This window comes from Alligator mississippiensis, chromosome 10 (assembly GCF_030867095.1).
Source record: "Alligator mississippiensis isolate rAllMis1 chromosome 10, rAllMis1, whole genome shotgun sequence".
NCBI classification, from domain to species: Eukaryota; Metazoa; Chordata; order Crocodylia; family Alligatoridae; genus Alligator; species Alligator mississippiensis.
Window position 1 is genome coordinate 47,781,421 of NC_081833.1, and position 27,516 is coordinate 47,808,936.

The window sequence follows — 27,516 nt, forward strand, 5'->3', positions numbered from 1 at the left end:
GGTGGCTTTGCACGGGGTGCGCTGCCACGCTCAGGTGGCGTACATGCACCCCTTACGTGTCGCCCTTCACAGCACACAAATGAAGCCTGGCTATCTGTAGGAACAGATTTGCAATAAGGTAAAAATAATAGTTTCTATGATTGGAGAAGTTGTTGCTGTAGCAAAATTTTCAAATGGATACAGAAGGCAGAATATTGCATGTGTGGCATTGAATCCTCCAATACAAAGGCCCCTGCAAAAACATTTGTGAGAACTGGGCTCAGCAGAGTTCCAGAGGGGTACAAGAGGTGAGCACTATCCTTGAGCACAGAGAACAGCTAGGAGGGGGTGACTTCTATGAGTCTTGACAAAATGCTAAGGGCTGAGTCCTGTAGTCTATATTTACAAGTTTCACTAATTTTCACTAATTCACTAAACTAAACTCACTAATTTCACTTAGACTAATCATATGGAGATCGGCAGGATCAATCCCCAAAAAGCATGTGGTTATGAACAACTTGCCTAATAAGAGCAGGTGCAAAATAAGCAAAAGCATCACTACCAGGCTATAGACTGTCAATGGAGGTGGTTTCACTTGTCCAGTCTAGGATTCTATGTTAAAAACCCTCATGTTTAAGGATACTCAGGTCCGTTTATAAAGGGAGGGTATGTTTGGTGTAGTGTTTGTGAAGACAGGGCATGGAAATCTAGTTCTAAGTTCTAATAACCCAATAAAATACAAGTAAATTAAAATCTGGTGTTTTAGCTCAGGAGTCCCTTTCACTATAATATAAATGTAGAAAAGGATATAGCCAAACTGGGGGAAAAAAAGCAAAATGAGCTCAAAATATCAAGGAACTTTCCTAATAGTTAATGTATGAGGGTTAAAAATTGTTTCCTAAAAAAAGCTATGGAAGTCCTACTACCTGGATACTATTTAAGTTAGACTGGACATGAAACTACTAAACAAGTACTGGTGAATAATCTTGTTTTGAAAGGGATACTGTCTAAGTGACCTCATGGAACTTTTTTCTGTCTTTGAAACAGCCAGGCATGGACAGCCCGTGCCTACACTTACCTGCTTATTTCCTCACACCTGGTGGCAACCTTCAAAGGATCTTATGGCACCCCAGAGTTCCTGGGCACATGGGCTGAGAATTCATGTTCTAACTTCAATGGGCCATGTTATATATTTTTAAACAATCCTACAACAAAGAACACAAACTGAGCAGGCACATAGAAGTTCTGAGCCGAAAGCATGTCATAGGCATGCTGTACAGATCAACAAGGGATGGCTCATTCCAGAGCTGTTGACCCATGACAGAGAACACCCTTGTACTTGTCTTCTTTATATCACAATGTTATAATAATATGAAATCATATTTTAATGGTCATCTTTTTCAAATCCAGTGACCACAACAGTGAAAGAGGGACTAAGAGCAGTAAGGTGGTTCTTCAGGGAGTCTGGCTTCATGTTGTTTTAGGCTTTAAATAATCATAGTAAAAACATAGAATCAAACTTACTAATGAAGTTTGCAGAGTACAGGTTTGCCATCTCTCACAGGTGAAGGCCCTTGAGCACTTGTGCTTCTGTGTCCTTCCATATCTCTACCCTGAAGGTGGTTTTCCAGGGTGCACATTACAGTAATCCAGCCTTAAGGCCACAAAGACATAGATCACCATGACGAGGTCTGTGCCTGGAAGTAAAGGTCACAAATTTTGAATACTTTAGATTTTTTTTTAAACTGCTTTGATGACTGCTAAAAAATAGGTTTCCATGTTCAGATTACTGTCAAAAAATGACCCTCAGGATGCAAACCTTCTCAGTTTGCTTGGGTCAAATCACACTAATAGATGGGTCAATCATAAAGCAGACAAGATCTTCCAGATGTCTTATCTCACAAGGAATATTTCCATCATGCCTGGGTTCAGTTTTAACCACTTGTTTTCTAGCAGCTCTGTAGTACTGGTGAAGCAACTAGGCAGTATTGGAATGGTCAATACTTTAACAACACAGCCCTACAGACGTGAGAATTATCATCAGATTTATGTTCCTTAAGTTGCTGTTGCCCTGTCTATAAGTTCTTAAAGAAAATTTCAAAGTTAGGTGTCCATTATCTGACCATTCCAATAAGATGTAAATGTCATTAGGCTCTTGGTCTTAGTGTACTGAATAACAAAGAAGCTTATTTTATGTGTCTGTAACAGAACATCACAATGCTCAAGGACTGTTTGGTGTTTAGTGTCGCCTGTTCTTGCTGATGATTCCAGTTCCACTATCCTCTGTTACAAGACCTTTGGCTTTTACACAAACAAGCTGTTTGAACTAGTGGAGCTGTCTGTATAGCAAGGTCGCTAAGTACTAAGGAATCAATTATCAGCCCTGCTGTGCACCTGAGCATGGGAGAGAAATGGTATAAAGGGCCCTCCCTTTTGTGGACAGCCTGCCTGCATCACAAAAGCCTGGGCAGGGGCACAAAGGAGTGCCAGAATACTGCTACTTCATCACATGAGTGGATAGATGATGGGCAGAAATAGATGGGATAATGTATCATGCCATTCCTTTTGGACACTATGAAAGAGACACTGAGAAATTCCAACCTATGGATCATGGGTTTTTTATGCATTCATCACAAATGGTAGAAATGGGAAGAAAACACCCAGAAGTAATAAACATGCAAATCTGTAATGAAGGAAGAACCTGCCTTGTTAGAAAAATTGTTAGAAGACTTTTGATCCTTATGCAAGTTTATTATATTACAGCATTAATTTGGACATTTAGTGGGGGGGTTAAAAGCTTTCACTTTAAAAAGCATTACCTTTTCTTCCTCTCATATATTTGTAAACTAGCTATTTAACTTCTCCTAAGATACCATAACTGTTTACAGTGTCATAGAAATCTAGGTTGGAAAAAACCAATTTCATATAAATTAGATGGGAGGGCACTGTTCCGCTATTTTTGTTGTCTAAATTATATGGAAATTGGTCTTATGCAAGGAGTAAGTCCTGACAGAACAGGGCCCTCAGGCTTTTTAGTTTAATTACCATAAGCTTCCATTTAATTAAACTTATTAAATGAGTTGGTAAAAGAGCAGCCTATCATTTTGAAGAAGTTTTATGTGAAGAGAAAATATTTATATTCTATATGATGAGAAAAGAAAGGGAACTTGATTCCAGAGAAGTATTCTAATTGTATGTGTTTGGGAATAAGGATCACCTGTTCTTTCCTCCAAGGCAATGTCATGGAGACTTTCCTTCCAGGCCTTGGTTTTGAATGAAATTCCCTACACCATGTACAGTGAGCAAATGTAGCCTCTCTGCACCTCTGTTCAGTTTAAGTATGGATTGAAAGGGCTGGAAGTATGTCTGTAGACCTTCATACATTTGTACTTGGTCGTATCAGAGCCCACTTCTGGATTCTCAATGTTTTAGTCCCTTGGACAAACCCTGCAAACCAGATCCATGTTACAGAGTTGTTCTGTTTGCCTTCAACGCCTATAGGTCCTATGTGTGGTTTGTGCATTGTGGAGGACCTTATCTATTGATTAAGTTAACCCACAGAGTCCTTTCAGAATAGACGCTTTTTTTTTTTTAGTCACTGTTATGTGGCTCTATACTAAATCCGTTAAGTTTGTTAGGCTATTTCCTAACATTTAGGAAATACTGACCTTTTTTTGTATAATATTTAACCCTCTTAAGTGTTGTGCATGCAGCTCAATGTTTACTGGTGCCTTTTTACCTACATACAGGGTGTGTCTACATGTGCACATTTACTGTACAATAACCAAAATTACTGATTAGTTACTGCGCAGTAACACACGTGTAGACACCTTACTGTGCAGTAACACTGTATGGGTGGACTGACTTGGGACTAACTTTAGTCCCAAGTTGGTCCACACACAAAGTTACTGCACTTCAATGCCTGCACGTATAGACAGCGGTCTAACCCTGCGTAGTAAATACACATGTAGATGTACCCACAGTGTTGTGAAGGACCAATCTGTAATAGAGCTTTTAGTACAGCACAAAATTATATTATCTGCTTTTAAAAAGAATAAAATGTGGAACTGAGATAAGATGAACATTTGGGATGCTGATTAATAAGTGGAGTGAGAGGCTGCACATATCAAGGAACTAATACATATGTTTAAGAATAAAGAGACAGAAAGAGAAAGTACACAACTAATGTTGATAGAAAGCCTTACCTGCCTAATGAATTTGAGAAATTGGTTGAGAATAGTTAATCTCTGTGATAATATGGCCCTCAGGGTTAGTTAGATCCGTGGAGAGTTCCTGTCCTCCTGGATACTTAGCAATTTTCCTAAGATTCAAACCAACTTCTTAGAGGGAAAAATAATCTAAAGATTTTATGTAGCTGTACTTTTCTTGAATGGTCAAATTATGCAAAAACTAATGTGGGATACGTTAAGTGAGAATGGAAGTATGCTTCAGATCTATCCACATTGCTAATTATACACTGACTTGTAAACTTTCCATTTTGAATGAACTGCTGTCCAAATACTGGTTTAGTTAGGGTGGAATGGGAGGGGAAGGAAAACGTATAAAACTTCAGATGAAAAAGGTTGTTTCTCCACAACAAGATTTGACTCTTCTGTGCTAAATACTCATGTGCTGAAAGACAAACACATTTTCTTTGTTTAGCTACATACCCATTACACACCCTTTAGAAAAATTTCATGGGAAAAAATATCATAGAACATGCACATAACTGATTTTATAGACTACAGTTGTAAAGTGCTTACTAATTGCAATCTCATCATCAAGTCATGAAGGAAGCTAATTATGAGATAGCTGTAGATTGATGCAGAGCATCCAAAAAATGTTACTCTAGCCAGGATGATGTGTTATCACATAACAGACATCAGATCCAGCATGACCTTGAGATTTCCCTCCCTGTGCCACTAGATATCAGCTTGGTTGTAGACGGAATGAAGCGTGTGGGGAGGAGGGGAGGAGGAGGGAGTCAAAGTTGCTATGCCATGCTCTCAGAATGCTTCAAATGCCTTGAAACAAGATGGGAAAAATCCTCAAATTCATGCCCTTCAGAGAACTATTAGACTTTCAAAAGAGTCTATAAGATTATGTTCCCAAATTCCACTAAAATAGCCTTTGAAAATCTCAGCTCTAGTTTTCTGTGACATGCAGCAGCAATTTTTTTTAATAATAGGATTTTTTTTTTCCTCCTTTTAACATGAACATAAAGATTAAATGGAAAGGCAAGAGGCCAAATTTTCACTAGGTGATGTGATAGTATCAGAGCAAAAAAACTAGGCTGGTCCTCTTTTTCAGTATATAAACAAATATGTACCCACTGGGCGCATCTACATGTTCATTAATGCGCAGTGGTTACTGAGTATTTAATTTAGTACTTGTATAACCAAGTACTAAATTAATGCGCAGTGACCAGATTTACTGAACAGTAACACTGGCGAATGTCTTTTAGGTGATGCTACGGTGCAGTAGCCTAATAATACTGCACAGTGGTGTATTAGCACTGTCCATGCCGTGATGTGCTACTGAGCAGTGTAATTAAGCTACTACGCAGTTAGTGTCTTGTGTAGATACACCCCTGTGCTGTATTAATGTCCATCTTGTGTTTTATCTAAGTTCTGATTCAGCATTTGGGCTCCAGAACACTGCTCTGCAAGGCTTAAAAGAAAGTTATTTGGGACAAGAAAATGGCAGCTTAGAGAATGAAAAGCAGATGGTAACTTGAATGCATATATCTCTGAGCAAATACCCCACTTTCATGTGTGAAAAAAGCAAGAGTGTGTTTGTAACACTGATATTAATGCAAATGGTGATGAACATTTACTTTTCAACTGATACTGCAAAAGTGAAGTCTTCCTGCAGACTTGTGCATAGGAGGTCCTGCCGAAAATACTTATATATAATTTAACAAAAAGAGGCTTTTGTACTAAGAAATTATGGCTTAAAGCTTTCTGTTTGGGAAAATTCCAGCCTTTGTGTTCATATCCCAGTTATTACAGTAAAGACTTCCAAATGGGAGATATTTTAGAAGCAAGCAGCACGTGACTGATAAAGGTGCCATGCTTATTTTTCTTAATGCAATGGTATGCTTTGACTTTGAGGAGGAATTTTAAAAGGTTCTAAATGAGATGGTGCAAACAAACACATTCTTACAACATTTATGTAAAATGTTAAGAAAAAGAAGGATAGACAATGCTTAAAAATATGCCCAAGAACTATGATAATAGTCTTGCAAGCATGCATCTTATAGCACCACAACTTTTTAAAAGTCCAGCTGAAATAGATGCATCAGGGTCTGTAATATAAATTAATAAAATAATACAGAATCAAAGAAGATTTTTGTTTGAAACACTTTGAAAACAGTTTGCTAATTAACTGAAATACTGTATTATCTATTCTATTTAGTTGCCTATTCAACAACTTTTAAGGAAAAAGTGTGTCTGGAGAACCTATATGTTGATATGTGATACGAAGTAATATACCTTGGCTCTGAATTTACTACTAGAATATTTTTTTCTGTCATTGTATTAATAATTGTATGTTTGGATTGATAATGCTAATAGAAAGAATTTTTTTTCAAAATCACAGAAGTTCATTGAATAACATTTTGAAACACCTGGGGAGACAATGGAAGAATCAAAAAGATGTCACAGGATCTACCATCTGGGACATTTACAAGAGAAAGTGAAGTTTCAAGAAGGTGAGAAGAAAGCTGATACTAGGACTGACAGAAGCAGATCCTCCCCAGGACAATGATGGATCAGCAATTATTGATAAAGAGCATATATGGTACAGAGCTTTACACTAGGTCTCTGCTGAAATGAATCAGGGCAAATACTTGTATCAGCATAGTCTGACATCAGGAATGGGACATAAAAGAAAGGTGAAACATCTTCTGACAGAGAATAACAACCTGTGGTATCAGAAACTGTATGAGAGTGTAATAAGAGGAAAGCTAATAACTGCGTCCCCAGTAGAGGGACAAAAAGAGAATCTCCAAGACAAAGTATAGTCCCAACCAAACATTTCTGTTGTCTATAAGAAAGCTGTCAAGGGAGACCTGAAGAAATATGCTTCCTGAAAGCTGTTTAGGGGTAGGTCTAGAATGGACTTATTTCAACATGCCTTCTGAATTGGATGCTGCCTACAATGATTCGGAGTAGTCTTTATGTTAATTTGTAATGCATACATTTAAAATGCCTCACTTTGGCTATTCATGTCATAAAACAAACAGATGACTGTGATAAAAAAAAAAACTGAACCACAGCTGTTTCTCACCACAGAACCAGACGTAATGAACAATTGTTGAAATCAAAAGCCAAACAATAGAAGTCCTTACCACAAACATCAGCTCTTAATACTCCAAAAGATGGGGTAGCTTCTATAACCCCAGCAGCTCTGGGCTGTTTTGGACCAAGATGCAAAGTATCCAAGCACAGCTAATGCCTCATAACAGGTCTCTTTTTAAATTAAGGGGACTTCAGGCTTGAGCACTTTCTCTGACCACAGCTGTAGCCTTGTGGCATTCGTGAGTAGCGGTTTGTCAAGCACTGGTGGGACTTCCAAGTTGTGGGTTGTGATCTGAGCAGTCATATCCAGAGTGATCTCACTCTGAATAGGATGGTTGGAAATGAGACCAGGCAAGTCAAGAGCCTATTTCAAATACTTCTTGCCACAGGGGCAATCTGTTTAAAATCAAAGCTTCATGGGTTTGCTTTACTGCCTCAGAGTAATAACAGTTTGTGTTCATTTTGTTCATAGCAGAAGTAAAGCTAAGAAAGACATTCCACTGTCAATAAAGAACTGGAGAAGATCCCAAATTAAAAAATAGCAATGTCCATGGAAGAATCTGTGCTTCTACAGGTTGCACTTTTAATATTACTTTCACACAAGCACTGAACAATGAAATCCTTAAATAATATTTAAACACCAAAGAAAAAGTCATCATTTTAATTAGGTTCTTTAACAATAGCTCACCGATAGAAGACAATACTCTCGCTAGGCCAGCTGTATACTGTTCATTCACTATTAAGACATTTCTTGTTCATAAGGATAGAATTCGCTGTTTAAAAATCTTTAACGGAAATGTTCTTCCTGAGAATAACAAATTATATATAGTTCCTGTAAAAAGTGCCTGGTAATTACTTATACTTGTATTACAAAATCAACTAGAGGACAGGAACTCACTGTTCTAGGTTATCCCATAAAAAATCACCTCTTTTTCTCTGTACAAAGCTAGCCAATAAGATCACAGCATAGTGTAACCAAACCACAACTCACTATATTATAGCAATTGCTTCTTGATATTACTAACATATATGAAAATAATAAGCGAGTTCCATCTTGAATTCCTTCTCAGCTATCTACAAGCCATTTCAGTTAGCTGAGAAAACCAATACTGCTGAAATATTTGTCCCACTCACACAACACTCATGAACTATGGGGACCTACAAGAGATCAAAGCATATAAACTAGGCAAATTAGTGAAAATGAACTGAAAGATTGTGACTATATCCAAGCATGCAAAAAACTCAAAACAAATTAGTATGGTATACACCACTTCAAACAGATGTTCAAGCAGGAATGAGGAATAAGTAAGGAGGAACCGTGCAAAGCTGGCTCTAGAGCTTTCAAGAATATACAAAAATGTAAAGAATAGTTTCTCATACTGCCAGAGGCCCAATTCTGATTCCTTTTGAAGACATTTATCCCATCTAGCTCTCCCAGCTAACAGGTCAGAAATACATTTCTTGTAACAAAAAAAGAAACCCCCCCCCCCAGCCCAGAAATATATTCTTAAACATCTAGATCCTGTTTCGAGTTAAGTTAATTACTTAGGTCCTGTTGAAACTGGTGGTACTAGATAGCGCTACATTTTGTGGTCTGTTTTCAGGGAACTTTATACACTGGTGATTTTTTAAAATTATCACTATTTTCTCTAATTTGTTGGGATTTGTGAATATGCAAATTATGATGTGATTGATGAGCAAAGAGATGAGCAAACTTCTCTGATGGTTTTGAGAGTCGCAGTATGCAATTCTAAACTAATACACAGAAAGCTTTCAGCAGCAAACCTGTTGTGACACAAATGATTACCTCAGTGCATTTTCAGCCAGACTTTTAATTTTCAAAGGGTCATGAAGTTCCTTAGCCTATCCCCACCTAATAACACAAAGGCTTTTTTTTCTTTTTACAAAAAAGTGGCTGTCTAAATGTGTTTTTAAGGGGTAACACCAATTTTGCAACTTCTGTGCTCAACATGTTTCAAGGTTATTGGAGCACTTAAACTGATTTCAGTGTTGTTTAATGTGGAAAGCAGAAGGGAAAGGTTATTTTGGCTGCTGATTAATTCCTGAGACTTTTTAAAAATATCTGTTATGTCACTGCTATCACCATCAGAATTCTTTTTTAAAATAATTGAGAGCAGTGTTTTGCAATGCAGTAGACAAGAGATTAGTAAGATTTTCTTGATGAAGCCAAAAAACATCCACAGCCTGGAGGATAATACTTTGATTTTAGGAGTCAGAGCTGAAATTAAAACATGCGTAGATTGTTAAATAAAATATAGTAAAAAGGCCCAACTCAGATTGAAGGATCAAACTTCTGCTCAGTCTGGAACTCTTATTTTAACCCTATGGTATGCACCCCATTTCCATTTTTCCATTCTTCATTCCCCATATTCAGTGGATTGAATGATTCTTTTGACCTTTCCCTTTGTTTCCTTTATAGGCAGTTTTCCCATCAGAGTACCTTACTTATAGATCAAGTTCCCTTCAGGGTACTGTCCAGGGTTCTCCATTTGGTGTACCATTTTGTTTCCCCTTTTATTATCCTCTGACTTCTCCTGTCCCTATGCTTTGCACTTGTTCTCTGTACTTGTATTCCCTATGCTCTCCAGACCATGTCTGTGGTGTGGGCCCCTGATACAGAAATCAAACTGACCCTTTATTAGAACTCATTTAAGTAATCCTTTAAAATTTCACAGCAATAAAAATGGAAGGAGTGTTTGAAATAATTAATAATTTAATGTGTTATTCCTTTCTGCTGGATTACAAAGTCCATTAGAATAATATCATTGTGTGAATCCACTTGGAATGAATTCAGATAATGATTCAGGAATTGTTAACTCCATTCACAGTCCCCTGGCAAGAAAAGCTACCAATTGTTTCAGCAAAGTAGAGTATGCAATGTGAGAGGCCAGTGAACCTCCACTTATAATTAAATTTTTCTTTTTTAAGAAACAGAAAACACGTTCTTTCACAAGAGTTTTTTCTGTAGAATAATAACATTTATATTTTCATGTAATATTATTAAAAATTGATTTCTATATTTCTGAAACCCCTTTTACACCATTTTCTGATGCTATGTCATAACATAAAGTACATCTTATCCCAGCTTACAGTTGCATCCACAGCCAGGCCTAGACAGTCTCATTACAGAGAAGCACTACTTATGTTAATTAAAAAGAATTTCTTTGCAAAAGGTTTAGTTTAAGCAAACAGTTTGAACTGAATGTGCATCTCAGGATCTACCTTTCTTCTTCTGTCAAGAAATTATTTGCAGTAACCTTGTCATTAGCCAGTTATGTTTGTGATATTAGTTACATATGATGGCAATTAGAGGCAGAACCTCCAAGGGTCCTGGTAGTATATTCAAGCAAAGCTACAGCTATTTTAAGCAGATTTATACTTACTGCATCAAAGAATGTCATAGAGAGAAGAAAATATGGTAACTGTTGCTTTAAATTATAGCTATCATTACTTCAAAAGGATATTCAATCAGAAACCACCACAGACTAAAACTATTTACCTCTTCTGACACTGAAAGGAAAGTAGGCAGTTTCAGCCTGTCATCTCTTAATTTTTTTTTATAAAAGAAAAGTACTGCTCGGTCGGTAAGAAAAAACACTTGAAAGTTATCAAGAGTCTAGAAGGAATATGCCAAAATAGCTCTCCTGCTTTGTTTTGACCTTTCCATGCCTGTCAGCCTCTTTAAGAATCCCAGGGTTTTTTGTAGCTATTGTACAAAGGCTACAGAAGAGAGAAAGAGAGAGAAAGAAGAGTTAGTTACTATTTTGGCTATCTTAGCATAGACTTAGTATTATACCTCCAGCAAGGTAATAACAGGTGGCATTCTTCTTATTCACGTGAAAACATGTTTTTTTCTGTAAGTCAGTAAAGTAGTGTACATGACACCACAGTTGTCCACACAGCAAACTCCCAGTAAAATTAAAAGAGTATTTACAAATTAGCTGAAGGGATTGGTGACTTTTTCCTAGTAACAACGAAAAACCAACTACTCGTTGAAAGGTTAAAGCAAGGGAGTTCCTACACTAGTTTCTATTCAATACAACATTTGTTTAGGTGGGTGTTGGCCATGGGAAGGTCTGTGGGCTTTTGTGGTTAGAATTTTCAGAAGCTAATCTTGAATAAAGTAATACTAGTAATAGTATTTTTATTGATAGGGTCCATCTACTTCTGTTGCCAGCCTGGTGAGGGTGGGAAGCAAGCAGTTGACAAAATATTGAAATCTTAATAAAAAGAAGAAAAAATATTTCTAACTAACTAAATTTAAAGAGCAACATAATAAAAAAAAGGAAGGGGGTTTCCTATATGGGGAAGGAATGCACTAAAAAGCATATTAAAGAATGTTAAAGAAAAAATAAACATCCTTATTCTCTGATGCAGGCAAAGGAGCATAGATCACAACTCAACAGTGAGGAAGGAAGTGTGATATAAAGCCAGCCTTCAGAGAATCCAGGTCCAGTTGAGTCTTCATAAGGTTAGATAGTACAGTATGAATAGTCATGCAGTGCAGATATGGTCTGTAAATCTGCTAATATAAGGTGAAACTTGTAACAACAACACAGTGCAACAACCACCACAATAATAACAACATGCTGTAATACTGTATACTTTAATCTACCAATGTATTTGTAATACAGAAATAAGAGCAAATTTGGGAACAGGGGTGGGCAACACATTAATAGTGATGGGAAAAACATGGTCCGCAAACCATATCTGGCCTGCCAATTAATTCTATCCGGCCCCCGGGCAAGACGCCAAGATGGCAGCTCCAGCTCCAGGCTCTGCTGGAGCCACAGGGGACACTAGAGGGAAGGAACCCTGCCCACCTGCCACCCGACCAGTACCATGCAACAGGCCCTGGGTGAGCCAGACTTGGACCCTGGTACCCCTGCTTGGGCTGGGCTGGTAGTATCCTGCCTGCCTGTGGCTTGAAGCTGGCAGAGCCTCCTTGGGCACTAGGAACATGTGGCAGGTGCTCTGCACCTGTGCCCAGAAGTGATGGAACTTCCCACATGCCTCCCAGGAGGTGAAGCTCTGGTTCTGGCCCCAGCTCTGCCTCCTGCCTTGCCCCGTGCAGTGCCATGAGCCAGCCTAGCCTCCTGCCTTGCCTCGTGCAGTGCCATGAGCCAGCCCAGCTCCAGCCAGCATGGCTCCCATCCCATCTGCCTGAGTGAGACTGCCCCCAGTGTCCTGGACCTGGGGCTTTTGGCTTCTCCTGGGGGAAGGGGCCCCCCGGGCTGTGGGTGGGCACAGCTTGTATGGCCCTGGCAGGGAGCAGGGGCAGGATGGAGGGGGCTGGGCTTCCCCAGGCTTTGTCAGGGCAAGTGTGGATGAGAAGGGGTGGGCCAGGCAGGCTTGGGGTGCAGATGGCTTTTGAGGGGTGTTTTGGGGTTCAGGCTGAAGCAGGAGCCCACTTGTGATCTGGGGGGGGGGTGTGGCTGGGTGGTAGCAGGGCTCTACTTGGGGTAGGGGCATCCTCCCTTGTCTGAGTGTCCTACTGGCTAGTTTTGGCTCCCTTGGGAGAGAGACTTTATTTTGAGGTATTATGCACCTCTATATATGCTACCAGAAAAAAAAAGCATAAATCCAGAAAAAAAGCTATTTTTTGAAATAAAATTAAAATATTTTACAGTAGGTGTTTGATTTTTAACATATTATTTGTTTTTTATTTATCATTTGTTAAAATTATATCATCGCTATTTATTTTATTTGTGGCCCTCAACAGCTCACCAAAACTCATTAAGTGTCTCTCCCACTGAAATAATTGCCCAGCCATAGGATTAGTATCAAAGTTGCTTATGCAGATTTCCAAAGACAGGCCATTGCATTGTTTTGCGGGAAACAAGGTGGTTGTGGAACCACAAGGCATAAGTATCTCAGCATTTCAGGGCGGGGGGGTGGGTTATGAGCACTGAATGTGGCATCAACCTTGCAAACATTCACCTCTTCTAGCAAGATATATTGTTGATATATTGTTGCCTATCTCCAAATCCACGTGAGTAGGGATCCTCAGTGGAGTTGGTTTCATGATAAGCAGAGCACCTCAGGTTTTCCATAATTCTCTCTGTTGTGAATAGTGGACCTATACATATACTGCTGCACATGGAGCTTCTGCATTTATGGGGGAAAATGCACAATAAACTCCTTAATTCACACCTCTTTGAAAGAGTCCCCTTAAGACACTCTAGAACAAACATTTGGCCACCCTTCCAACTGCTGGCATTTCAACCATGTCCAAAATGCTTGACAAGACTATGGCTTTGAACTGGGCACCTTGGCCTGCCATCTGTATGGCTCATCCTCAAGACTTGTCAAGGCTGGCCTGAAGTCTTCAGAAGGGCCTAACCCTTCACTCAGTCCCTGCCACAGGGAATAGCTATCTGGGCTCAACAGACCCTCCACTTCCCACATATACACACCTAAACAAGAACAAAAAGTAGGGCTCTATATAACCCATGATTGCTCCGCTACTTCCTCCAGTTTGATCTCTTGGCTACCTGATTCAGCTCATTGGTAACCTTTCTCCCTGTCTGCTCCTCTGGTACTCTTGGCTTAACATACTTTTGGACTCCCCTCTTTGACTGACCCCTCGGCTCCCTACTCAATTTGTCTCCAGACATGCCCATCCTGATCCTGACCTGTCTTGGTGCCACAATCTTCCAGTTGCCCCCAGGCCCAGCTTCCTACATCTGAGTGTGACAGTAAGTGACTGTCACTCATATTTAAGTATGACTACTACAGACACTGGAAATTAGTTTCCACATGTAGGGTTCAGAAAACATGCCAGGGCAAGTTGGTGTCTATGTTCCCTAATATTGTTGACCAAGGTGGTGCAATGATGTTCTGTTTCTCATTCTGTGTCCTTTGTAGCAGAGTGCCAAGCTCACCTATCATGGGCCATATCCTCCCAGGACATTAAGTCCAGCCCAGCAGACTATGTACAGCTTAATGCAGTGTGGGATGACCAATCTTCCTACTGCCTTTTTTTAATTCACTGTATAGAACTTTCTTAGGCAGTCAGTTTTTAACCATACATATGACATGGCTGACCCAAGTCATTTGTCTCCATGCTAGCATGGCTTCCATGCTTGGCATGGCTGTCAGTTGTAGTACTTCATTGTTGGTGTTTTTGTCAGACCATTCAATTCCCATTATTCTGTGTAGGTGGTGTTGTTGCAGGCAGTTAAGTTTTTTGATATGGTGATGATAAAGGGGGTGGGTCTCTAATGAGTATAGGAGACAAGGGTGCAGCAGGTCTGGAAACTTGGCATTTTGTAAACACTTTGACACCCCCCCCCCCCCCCCCGTCTTTTCCATAGTCTTTTATGTAGGCAACCAAAAGCTGAGACAGCTGACTTTAAGTGTGCTGAAAAACCTTTGTCATGTTGGTATCATTGGTAACTGTGCTACCTAGGTAGCAAAAGGACTTGATGTTGTTTAATTAGCTGCCATTCAATTTTATTTCTGGTGGTGAGGGGCATGATAGGTTTCTGTCAGGAGGTGGTTGGTACAGGACTTCAGTTTTCTTTACATTAATACAGAGGCCAAAAAGGGATGTAAGCATGGGCAAAGGAATTCAGTAAATGTTGCAAGTCATTCTCAGAAAGGGTGACAAATGCTGAACTGTGGTCTGGAGGCAGGGCAGAGCTGCGATCCACTGCCCACTTGCTCCAGGCACCTCCTTTCCATCTCAGAGATCCAGGGAGTGCAGACAGTGGATCACAGCTCTAACCCATTCCAGACCACACTGTCACCACTGCAAGATCCCACTTCCAGCCCTGGAGCAGCTACCCACCCCGCCACACACCCTGCCAGTGCTGTTGGGGCCAGTTCCATGGAAAACCTGGCCCCACTCTGTCCCGGCACTACTGCTACTGTGGTCTCTGTGGAACCCGGGTGACACAGGCAGGGGCTGCTGAGGAATGGAGTCTGCTGTGGGCCTGTTTCAGTCTCTGGGCTGGACTTTGCCTGCCCCTACTTTTAACCAACTGAGCCATTTCACTTTTTTTACTTCCTTGCTTCATAAGCTCAAGTGTGAAGGGTTTAGGGTATGTAAATAACTAAAAATATTGTTGAGTTCCTAGCAGGAGATGAAAAGCATAATGAAGAGATAAAAGAACATCACATTAAACACCTGAATGACAACAAAAAGAAGATCAAAACTCTTGCCTCAAATTTTTACCCCGGGGACTGCCATACTTTCTGTATGCCATAAACTACCACATTTATGATAGAATCAGTCTCATCGGTGACAAAGATGCCGCAGGATTGTCAGCACTTCACTCTAGGCAGTTTGTATGATAAGTCATGTAGCATGTAAAAGGTTGCTGACATTTTCAGTTATGTGTCTTTTCATTAAAGGTAACTACCACTTTAAGCAAATTGTTTCAAGGATTGGAATGTAGCAATAACTGATCTAATTAGCTTAGGCTGTAATTTAGGAGGGTTCATTATGTCACAGACATTATGACTCCTGGGTATTACTAAAGGACTCATTTGTAGTACTTGAAATGAATTTCTCATGAACACATATAATGTCACCCATATAACTAGTATGTAGCTTTAAGATGATTTGACATATTTAAAATCTCTGACTTTGCTGGGGATTAAGTTTCCAGACAGTAATAAACAAATCGGCAAAGAGTACAGATTTACTTCTTGCTAAGAGAAAAAAAACCTCTGATTTTAATGGCTAGTACAGATTGTAGTACAGATTGAAATAGCAAGTGAACTCTGTGACAAAGTTACAAAGGAAGCTAATAAATCATTTAAGGAGAATAATTGTAGTAATTAAACTAAAGCAAACTACAACTTGACAATGGCTTTGTAATTTTGGGTATAGTTTCTGTATGCTTTACCTAACACAGTACAAGTTTAAATGATTCCTTAAATTGGTTTTATTTATTCTTTCTTTTCTTAAAAGATCCCTGGAGCCCTACTTTAGTAAGAAGGAAAGTTACTGACTTACAGGTAAAATTATAACTGTATAAATTACATAAGACAAATTTGGGAAGATGCATTTTAGCACAACTAATTTCAGTAGCAATATAACTGAAATAGAGGGTGTTTTATAATTACATTGAAATTACTAATCTGAAAAGCTATTGAATTTGGTCCCTAGTCTTATTTCTATATTATTTGCTTCCAGGGAGAGGGTGGAGAGGGGAAAGGGTTCTTAGTAATTCAGTCATTCCCTGTATATAAGCTTTTTGGACTTATAATAGAAAGTTATTTTCCTTCTAATGTTAATGCTTTAACTGTTATTCACATAGAATCTGATTCATGAAGGCATTTCCAAACAGAAAAGCACTTAAGCATGTGCTTAACTTTAATCAGGCCCTAAAGACCTGATCTCATGCCTGCTGAAAGTCAATGGTAATGCTCTCATTAACTTCTGTTGTTCATTATGAAGACCTTATGGACTAATCCAGCACTATGAATGTCAGTAGATGTTTTAACACCAATTTCAGTGACCACTAAAGGGCTCTATTCTGATCCCAAAACACATTGCCCCCATCTGGCCCTACACAGCAGGATCAGGTCCTACCCTGCATGGATCCAAGGGGAGCCTTGCAGGACACATGACATTGCACCAGGAACTAAGCACCCCTACCTTGGGTGGCTTTGAAAATCTCTGATGTAGATTTCATTTCAGGATATGTTTAGATTCCAATTCCCTTGAAAGTTTCTGAAAACTTCTTTAATATTGCCAAGCTAATTGTTACTTTGATTGAAATAAATTAACTATTGAATGCACCTGTTCTATCTGTTGTTACTGCCTGTGCCCTTTATGTCTCTACTGTTGTTATATAAATTCTTAACAGTGTACAAAGAAACAATTAGAAAAATAATTTTGACTGTACTTTGTTTTTAATTATTTTTAACAGAGTTCCTTGAACAGCACTATGAACATAAATTAAAGTGTCATTAAACCATCATCCAATAAAATCACAGAATCACAGATAATTAGGATTGGAAGGGACCTCAGGAGGTCATCTAGTTCACCCCCCTGCTCAAAGTGGGACCATTCCCAACTAGATCATCCCAGCCAAAGTTTTGTCTAGCCAGGTTTGTCTAAAAACCTCCAAGGATGGAGATTCCAACAACCTCTCTGGGTAACTTGTTTCAGTCCTTTGCTGCCCTCCTCATGAGAAAAAAATTCCTAATATCTAACCTAAACTTCCTTTGCTACAACATGAAGCCATTGCTCCTCGTTCTGTCATTTGCCACCACTGAGAACAGTCTAGCTCCATCCTCTTTGAACCCCCCCATTCAGGTAGTTAAAGACAGCTATTAAATTCCTCCTCAGTCTTCTCTTCTCCAGACTAAATAAGCCCAGTTCCTGCAACCTCTTCTCATAAGTGATGTGTCCCAGTTCCCCAGCTATTTTTGTTGCCCTCTACTGGACTGTCTCCAACTTGTCCACATCAGGCTATAGCGGGGGGCCCAAAATTGGACACAGTACTCTAGAAGTGGCCTCACCAGTGCTGAGTAGAGGGGAATAATAACTTCCCTTCATCTGCCGGCAGCGTTCCTACTAATGCAGCCCAGTATGCCATTAGCCTTCTTCACAACAGGGGGAGACAGTTGGTTGCTACTCAACCTATTGTCCACTATAAATCCCAGGTCCCTGTCTGCAGAACTGGGCCTTAACCAGTCAGCCCCCAGCCTATACTAGTGCATGGGACTGTTGCATCCTAAGTGCAGGACTTTGCACTTGTCCTTATTAAACCTCATGAGATTTCTTGTGATCCAATCGTCCAATTTATTGAGATTTTTCTGAATCTTAGCCCTAGCCTCCAGCATATTTACTACTCCCCACAGCCTGGTGTCATCTGCAAATGTGCTGAGGGTACACACCATCCCATCTGCCAGATCACTGATGAAGATGTTGAACAAAACTAGCCCCAGGACCGACCCCTGGGGCACTCCTTGTGGAAGAATCATCTTCCAGCCGCCAGCTTTCAGGTTTTTTTTCCTTTTCTTTGTCTTGGTTTTCTCACCTGTCTGTCAATCTGGTTGCCCTGGGTTATGCCGTACGTGATCTGAGTCACCTAACCTCTATTGTTTTAAGTTATGGCCTCGTGACCTGGGAGGGTGGAGAGGGATGACAGTGACTTAAGTCCTGGTCAATGTGTGATGCTTTTCAAATTGGTTGGTAGCCATAAAACAACACCTGGCCTTGACTGGGTCGAGCAGGTGAGGTCGGGGGACAGGGGGAGGGAGGAGCTATTTAAGGCAGAGGCTCTCCAGGAGGAGGAGGAAGCCATGTTTTGGGGACACAGCCAGCAAGCCATGCTGCTTTTAAAGCAGGCTCAATCACCCCCTGGATGGAATTGTGAGTAATTTACATGAAATGTATCAGGGAATTTAGAATCTAGTGTTTTAGTCACTTGTCAAAAGGCTACCAAACCCTTTCTGTTTGCTCTGGTATTTTCCTTTAAGACTTCTCTGACTTGTATCCCTCCCCAAGCCTACCCTCTCTACCCAATAAAGCTATCCACTGTAATCAGCTTTGGGGTACATACTTGAGAGGGAATGGCATGCCTTTTTATTCCCTTGGCTCGTCTGACTAAGGGAGGCAACTGTCTGTGCTTCAGGTCAAAGGGAAGCACCGCACAATCTCGCAGTGGGTCAAGCATCCTCAAGGTCTACAAAGCCTGTGCACCCTGGGGGGCACAGGGTCCGAGCAATGACCAGACCCTGGGTGGTGGCAGTGGTTACCCCAGGCTTGTGAGTGTGCTCCAGGAAGGGGGTTGATCAGAAGCTGGTGCCCTTGTGGAGGCCTCTGAAGCTTGGTTTTTGACAGGATGCAGTGAGGCGAGTATCTCAGTGCAGGAGCACCCCATACTGCTCTGCCACACTGCATTTGATACTAGCTGCCAACTAGACCTGGAGCAAGCGATTACTACTCTTTGTGCTTTACAATTTAGCCAGTTTTCTATCCACCTTACAGTCCATTCATTCAACCCATGCTTCCTTAGTTTGCTTGCAAGAATGTTGTGGGAGACCATATCAAAAGCCTCGCTAAACTCAAGGTATATCATGCCCACTGCTCTCCCCACATTCACAGAGCCAGTCATCTTTTCATAGAAGGCAAGCAGGTTGGTTAGGCTTGACTTTCTCTTGGTGAATCCATGCTAATTGTTCCTAATTGCCTTCTCCTCCAAGTGCTTAGAAATGTATTCCTTCATGACCTGCTCCATGATTTTTCCAGGGACTGAGGGGAGACTGACCAGTCTGTAATTCCCTGGTCTTCTTTCTTCCCTCTCTTAAGATGGGCATTTGCTGTTTCCCAATCATCCAGGACCTTTCCCAATCACTGAGTTTTCAAAGATGATTGCTAGTGGCTCTCCAATCCTATTGTCCAGCTCCCTTAGCACCCTCGGGTACATTGCATACAGCCCCATGGACTTGTTTACAACCAGCTTTTCTAAATAGTTCCTAACCTGTTCTTTCACAGCTGTTGGCTGCTCACCTCCTCCCCAAACTGTGCTACTAGGTGCAGTATTTTAGGAGCTGACCTTGCCTGTGAAGACTGAGGTGAAACAGGCATTGAGTACTTCAGCCTTTCCCCTGTCATCTGACAATAGCTTGCCTCCCCCTTCATTAAGGGACTCACACTTTCCCTAATCTTTCTCTTGTTGCTGACATACCTGTAGAATGACATTCTTGTTCCTCTTCATGTCCCTTGCTAGCTGCAACTTCATTTGCACTTTGGCCTTCCTGATTTCATTACTTCATGCCCAAGCAATATTTCTATTCTCCTCCCTAGTCATTTTTCCAAGTTTTGACTTCTTGTAAGCTTCCTTTTTATGTTTAAGCTCACTGAAGATTTCCCTGCTAAGTCAAGCTGGTCTTCTACATACTTGCTAGTCTTCTTGTGAATTAGGATGGTTTGTTCCTGTGCCCTCAGTAAAGTTTCTTTAAAGGACAGCCAGCTCTCCAGGATTCCTCTCCCCCTCAGACTGTTCTCCCAGGGGATCCTGCCCATCAGTTCCCTGACTGAGTTAAAGACTACTTTTCTGAGTCCAGGGTCCTTACTCAACTGCTCTCCTTCCTTCCTTTCTTCAGGATCCTGAACTCAACCATCTCATGGTTGCTGCTGCCCAGGTTGCCATCCATTTCTACACTCAGCCCCAATTCTTCCCCATTTCTGAGCAGCAGACCAAGAAGCACATGGTCCCTAGTTGGCTTCTCCAAAACTTGTACCAGGAAGTTGTTCCTGGCACTCTCCAAAAACTTCCTCTGCACAGTGGTATTGCTCTCCCTGCAGAAGTCAGGGTGATTGAAGCCCCCCATTAGAACCAGGGCCTGTGATCAGGAAACTTGGCTGCTTTTACCCATCCATGACAGTGTTCCATTCCATGTGAGCTGTCCCACTATGTCTCTATTATTCCAATCATGTCATAGTTCAGTAACTATGCAAAGACTTCCAATCCTTCCTGCTTACTCGTGTACAGATACCTGAGGTAACTACCCAATTGCCCTACTTTCTCAGAAAGAATGAGAAGATCTCCTGTTCTACCCTCTTTCTTGTGTTCTCTCCTGGTCACCCACTTCCCCACTTACCTCAGAGCTTTAGTCTTTATCCCCTAGCAAACCTAGTTTAAAGCCCTACTCACTAGGTTAGCAAGTCTGCCTATGAAGATGCTCTTTCTTCTCTTCAGCAGTTGGATTCCGTCTCTTCCTAGCAATTTTTCTTCTTGAAACAAAAACCCATGCCTGAAGAAGCCAAAGCCCTGCTGATGACATTATCTGCACATCCATGCTTTGATCTGCAGGATGCATCTGCTCCTGCCTCAGTCCTTTGCCTTGACCGGAAGGATAAAGGAGAACACCACCTGAGCCCCTATCCCCTTCACCCTTGCACCCAGAGCCCTGTAGTCACTTTTGATCTATTCAGGGTCACTGGCAGTATCATTGGTGCTCACATGGATGAACAGCATGGGATAGGGGCCAGATGAGTCTTAGTAATCTCTCCATGCCATCTTGGATCCAGGTTCCAGGTGAGCAGCAGACCTCCCAAGACAATAGGGCAGGCCAGCAGATGGATGCCTCCATTCCCCCAAAGAAAGGAGTCTCCAACCACCACCACTCATTACTTCCTCTTGGTGGCAGTGGTCTCGATCCTCCTAACCTTGGGGAGGCCTTTCACCAATGGAATGTGCTCCTCCTCTTTTGCTAGGGCTTCACATTTGTTCTCCAGGCAAACTGCTGCAAGGGGAGATGAAGACTTCTGCTTGCTGCCAGAGGTCACAGGCTTCTAGCCATCACCTTCCTGGGAGTCCACATTCTCTTCCTGCTCTAGTGCTGCCTCTAACAGTCCTTCCACAAGCATTGAATCAATGAAGTCCTCAAGCTGATCCTGCCTGGAGACACTTCACAGTTGCAACCAGAGGCAGCTGGCAGTAGCAGTGGCTCTGGCACGGCAACATCCTCCAAGCATTTCTCTGTGTCTCTAAATCTTCCACCTCTCTTTTTCTCCCTTCTTTCCAAGCAGACCTTCCCTAGCAAACTCTCCTGTAAGCTGACCTGTTCACTGCTCCTTGGCCCCAAAAGGTTCCCTTTTCCCTGCTTCCTCTCACCAAGCTTACAGCGAGAAAAGGTAACTCCTGTTTTTTTGCTATTCACACTAAATATATACTGGTTAGCTACTTTTAATGAAAAAAATAGCTTACATTAAAGGCTCCCTTTCTAAGAGGGGAGCAGCAAACTGACCTGCAAACTTCCCTGTTTGCTGTACCTGTTCATTCATTCCCTGGTCACTCCTGGAGTCTCCTTTTATACCCTGCTGGGCTTGGCTCTGCCCCCTTATTATGGATTTGTCAGACTTAAGGATTATTTGCAATAAAAATGTTGCAGGCAGCAAGACTCTTCTGCTACTCTTAATTGCAGGGGCGATGCGTAGGGGGTGTACATAGGTGCACATGCACCTCCTGAGCATGGTGGTGCACCCCGCTTACCACCACTGTGCTCCTGCTGCCGCCGTGCCCCCCCAGCTGCTGGGGGCATGAGTCATTCATGCTTAATTAGGTAGAAGAGTAGGATATGTAAATATCTAAAAAAAAAATACTGAATTCCTAGTAGGAACATCCAGCAATCATTCAGCTATCAGCACTCCTGGATACTCAAAGCACATGCCCCAAACACACACAGCCCACCAAACAAACATTCAGCAAGCCAAATACATAGGCATCCCTGGCTCACTTACCTTCTCAGAACAGGATCTAGTGCCTGGTGTCTGGCTCCTCTTCCCCTTCCTCCTCTTGCTCCCAGTGAACTGCTGGCAAACTAGGCAGTAATCAGAAATCTTGCATCAAACATACAGCCCACAGTAGAGAGTGCTTCTAGATTTTTATATCTTTCATATTTAAGCTTCTAGTAACATGTGAAGAACCTTATTCTGTATTCATGAAACATAAATCAAACAAACACGATAGGAACACAGTGGATTTATGAAAGTCCATTAATCTGATTAATAATTGGTTTGCTGACAAATTAAGTGTTTCCATGCTGTTAAAACCAAAATACATTTTTAAAGTATCTGATTTTGTCCTATTACTTGCCACCTCACTTGAATAAACAGGCAAGTAAAAGGTTAATAATCATAAGTCTGTGGAAGCATCTACATCATTAACTTACTCCCTTTACATTAGTACTAGGTTTTACATGTAAAAAAATCTGCTCAAAATTTATACAGTTCACTAACCCCTCATTTGGGTGCTTCCTTTACTTTGTTAATGTCATTAAGCTAATATATGCTATCTAAACTGAGATAATCTTGGATATTAGTAAAGACCATCAACTTTCAGGTGCATGTCTAAACAACTGTACAGATAAATCTCACTTTCATGAATGAAATCCGGTGTCCATAGCCCTAGACTGAAAATCAGGAGATCTGGGTACAATTACTGACTACCACTGACATTGTACAGATGGAAGTCTACAAAACTTAAAGTTGCGGCTGGCTAATTTTGTGGCCAGATCCCAGGGCCAGCCACCATTTTCTCAGGCTTAGCACAGCAGGGGCCACTGATTGACCCAAGGGGCCCAAGCAGTTCTGCTCCTCCCCACAGATTGCCACATGGCCTGAAACCACAGCTTAATTAGCCTGATTAAGCCCAGGGAATCCACTAATCTGTGTGTTATTTAGTGTGGGTTAATGGTTGCCCTGGGCTTAATCAAGGTAGTGAGGCTGAAGTTTTGTGCCATCCCAAAGCAGCAAGCTTTGCACATTTGGCAGGTTTACTGTAAAACTACAAACAAACAAACTTACCAGCAAGCAGAGAAAAGCACATGGGAAGCTCTGCAGTCTTGGAGCACAGTAGGGAAGGTGTAGGGGGAAGGGAAGGGATGGGAGAGAGGGGGAGGATGGAGAGTGGTGGGGCAGGGAAGGGCTGCTCACAGCAGGCTGCTGCAAGCATCCCTGCTCAGTCCCATCCCTGGCCTGCCCTCTGCCCTCCTCCCTCTGCCTTCTCTGGGCTGCAAGACTGCAGGGCTTCCTGTGCACTTTTCTCTGTTTGCCGGTAAGCTTTTTTGTTGTTGTTGTTGTTGTTGTTGTTGTTGTTTTTTCCCTCAGTGAGCCCACCAAAAGCACTGAGCCCATGCTTTTTTGTGAAGCCTGCCCAAAATCATGGTTTCCACAAAAATCACATAATTGTGATTTCATAGATTCATGAATTCATAGACTGTAAGACTGGAAGGGACTTCGGAAAATCATAGAGTCCAGTTCTGCTGCACTAGGCAGGAAAGACAATTGGGCGTCAGGTGACCCCAGCAAGGTGACTATCCAGTCTCCTTTTGAAGATTTCCAGGGTAGGTGATTGCATCACCTCTGGAGGGAACTTTATTCTATAGTCTGGACACCCTAACTATGAAGTTTTTCCTAATGTTGATCCAAAAATGGTCTTCCAGGAGTTTGTGGCCATTACTTCTGGTTTTCCCTAAAGGTGCTCTGATGAACAGTTTGTTCACTGAGCCCTTGATGTACTCCCCTGATGTAGCAGTAAGCTGCTACCAAGTCCCCTCTCAGCCTGCTCTCTTTTAGGCTGAAGAGTCCCAGGTCCCTCAGCCTTTCCTCCTATGGCTTGCCATGCAAGTCCCTGATCAGATGGGTGGCTCTTCTCTGGACTCTCTCAAACTTGTCCATGTCCTTGTTTAAGTGCAGTGCCCAAAGTGGAAGAATCATTTCCTTGGTTTTGCTTGAGATCCATTGCTGGCTACAGCATCACACTGACAGCTCATGTACATACTGTGGTCTATTATTATCCCTAGGTCCCTTTCATTCATGGTGCTGGTCAGTTTGGCACCACGAAGCTTGTATGTGTGCAGGAGATTGTTCATCCCCAGGTGGAGCACTTTACATTTCTCTATGTTGAACTTCATCTGGTTTTGATATGCCGAACGTGTTAACCTGTCTGGGTCCACCTGCATCTGCAGCCTATCATCAAGCATGGTCATGCTTCCCCATAACTTGGTGTCATCTGCGAACTTGGCCAGTGAGCTCTTCAACCCTACATCCAAATCATTGATAAAGATGTTGAAAAGCACTGGACCAAGCACTGACCCCTGAGGGACATCACTGGCCACTTCTTGCCAGTACAACACAGATCCATTTATTAGAACTCACTGGGTCCTACCCCATATCCAGCTTCCTACCCACCTAACTGTCATGCAGTTAAGACTGCAATCCTCCAATTTTCTCATGAGAAAATTATGGGATACCAGATTTCAGTAGGTCCCTATATATGGGACCTTGGGCAAAATGCTTCACCATCTGTACCCCTGCTTTTCCTTCTGCTGTCTGTCTGCCTTGTCTCATAAGCTCCTCAAAACAGGGATTCTTTTGTGTTGTATTTGCACAGTGCATCACATGGGGGGCCTTGTTCCCAGAGAGACCATCTAGGTACTACTGTCATACAAATTCATGGTGGATCCAGGAGGGGCGCAGTGTTGTAAACACTCCCCCACCCCACCAGTCAACCATGCTGGGGAAACAGCCACCAGGGACTCTTTTTTTAAGTCCCCAAAGCAAGTAAGAACCTGATTTGCAAATCAGGCAGAGAAATGAAGGGTGACATGCCCCTCTGTCTGCAAGCAGAAGTGAGATACTTGGAGCTTAGATTCTGTCACTAAGAAGGATCTGCCATAGATTCCCTCTACAGAAATAGACACTCCACCTTTCCCTGCCGTGTTCAGCAGCACCTCTTCTCCCCTTCTCTGCTCACTGCTGCCATTGTCTTGAGGAAGGCAGGGATTGGGAGGCTCCTGCCCACTAAAGCCAGGCTCCACATGGAGCAGGACTCAACCAGAGACAGTAGCAACAGCAGGTGGGTTCCCCAAGTTCCCTGCCAGCCTGGGAGCAAAGGCAGGGGAAGGGAATCTTCCTACTGCTATCTCTAACAAAGTGACTCCACACGCAGCCCACCTGCAGCAGGGCAGGAGTGTCTGTACAGCCTGTGAAAGAATCCAATTCCAGCCTCCTCTATCTCTTTGGGGGTACTCTGTTTCCCCTCTCTCTCTCATGTGTCTATCAACCTGGTTGCTAGGCAACAACCTGGTTGCCTAAGGGATCCCCTAGGGAGGGGGAATCTCCCTCTCTCTGTGGCCAGGTCTATTGTTAAACTGACAGCCTTTAGCCTGGGAGGGCAGTCCTAAGGCAGTGGTCCCTTCTCAAGGTAGGAGATGCCACTTTTCAAATTGATTGGCCGGTATCAAATAACACCTGTCCGTGACTGGGTCCAGGGGGTGAGGTCACAGGGACTATTTAAGAGTCTCTCCAGGAAGAAGACTGGCAAACATGCTGGGACATTTACACAGAAACTTGGACTTCTGCAGCTCTCTTTCTCTCTCAGGATGCAGAAGTGAGTAAATTACCAGCAACTTAACTAGAAATGTAGTTTACAGTAATCTAGAAATGTATCAAGTGGCTATCAGGCCAGTTCTGTTTGGTCAGAATTATTCTATTGATACTTCTCTTACTTGTACCCCTCCCTAAGCCTGCCCTCTCTACCCAATAAAGCTATCCATTAGCAAGTCTTGTGGTACATGCTTAAGAGGGTTTGGGCATGCCTTTTTGCTCCCTTTGCGCGGCTGACTAAGGGAGGCCGTTTTCTGTGCTTCAGGCTAATAGAAGTACTCCAAGATTCCAAGGTCTACAGGGCCTGTGTATCTCAGGCAGCACAGGGCCCAGACAGAGACCTGAGTCTGAGTGGTGGCAGTGGTTACCCCTGGCTTGCAGGTGTGCTTCAGGAAGGGGGTCAGCCAGTCAGGTGCCCCAGGGGAGACACCTGGAGCTTAGTTTTTGGCTGGGTGCAGTGAGATGGTTGGTTCAGTACAGGAGCACCCCACTAGTGGCCCACCACAGAGCCCATGTCCTCGGTCACCTGAGCATGGTTACAGTGACGGGGGGAGTGGATGCGAGGAAAAGTCAGGGGAGGGGACATGCTGCTAAGCACCAAGGGAAGGGGAATGGGGAGGAAGTTTCTTACCTGCTTGAAGGACTTTCTCCCACTGCTGCTTCTGCAGAACAGTTTGTCCACCCTTGTGTGGTATGGCAGCAAAGGAGCCAAGGTACAGCCACCCCAGCAGTACAGGTCACTGGTCCCACAGCTCTCTTTCTGAAATCCTGGATCTGCCTATGTACACATACATTAAAATCATAAAAGTGATTGCCTGACTCTTCTGATGTCTAGCCAGCAGAAGTGTAGTTTCCCCACAATGTCCTATCATGTGTCTTAGGACATGTCTTAAAGACATGGTGAGACTCTGTACAGTTAAGAAAGTAGGGGTTTTTTTTATACCTTTTCAGTCCTTTTCAGTCTCATTGCTGAGGCTGCCAATAAGTTTACCTGTTCATGTCAACTGTGGTGCTGTCTTTTCTTTTTAATTTAAACACCACAGAAAGTAGAATAGTGCTATAATCACAATTTGCCTACAACATGGAGCTCTTTGATAATAACAACTGTATTGCTCTGGGCTGCTCTGGCTGCTCTGGGATTCAGATAATGCACTGGACTGAACTAGTGGATGAAATACACTTGACTGAAAGTCAGGGAACTGGTTCACCATGGTTAAATGCTTTGAGATCTTTCACAGAGAGATACTATGGCCCAGATCCACAGCCAGAGGGCCCTGTTACACCTTATGTTATCAGCCACACAATTGTTGATCAATGTTAGTGCTAGCTTAGAGTCTGGAGTAGTCACACCCTTAG

At 42.2% G+C, this 27,516-nt stretch overlaps 1 long non-coding RNA gene across 1 annotated transcript; it reads right to left on the reverse strand.

The window, feature by feature from the left end:
- Positions 1-1,063: 1,063 nt before the first annotated feature.
- On the reverse strand, positions 1,064-26,930 carry LOC109285698 (uncharacterized). Its single transcript, XR_009455259.1, has 4 exons — positions 26,792-26,930; positions 22,513-22,592; positions 1,504-1,676; positions 1,064-1,184 (listed from the first exon to the last, which is right to left on the reverse strand). It is a non-coding gene; the product is annotated as an uncharacterized LOC109285698 (long non-coding RNA).
- Between the last annotated feature and the right edge of the window lie 586 nt (positions 26,931-27,516).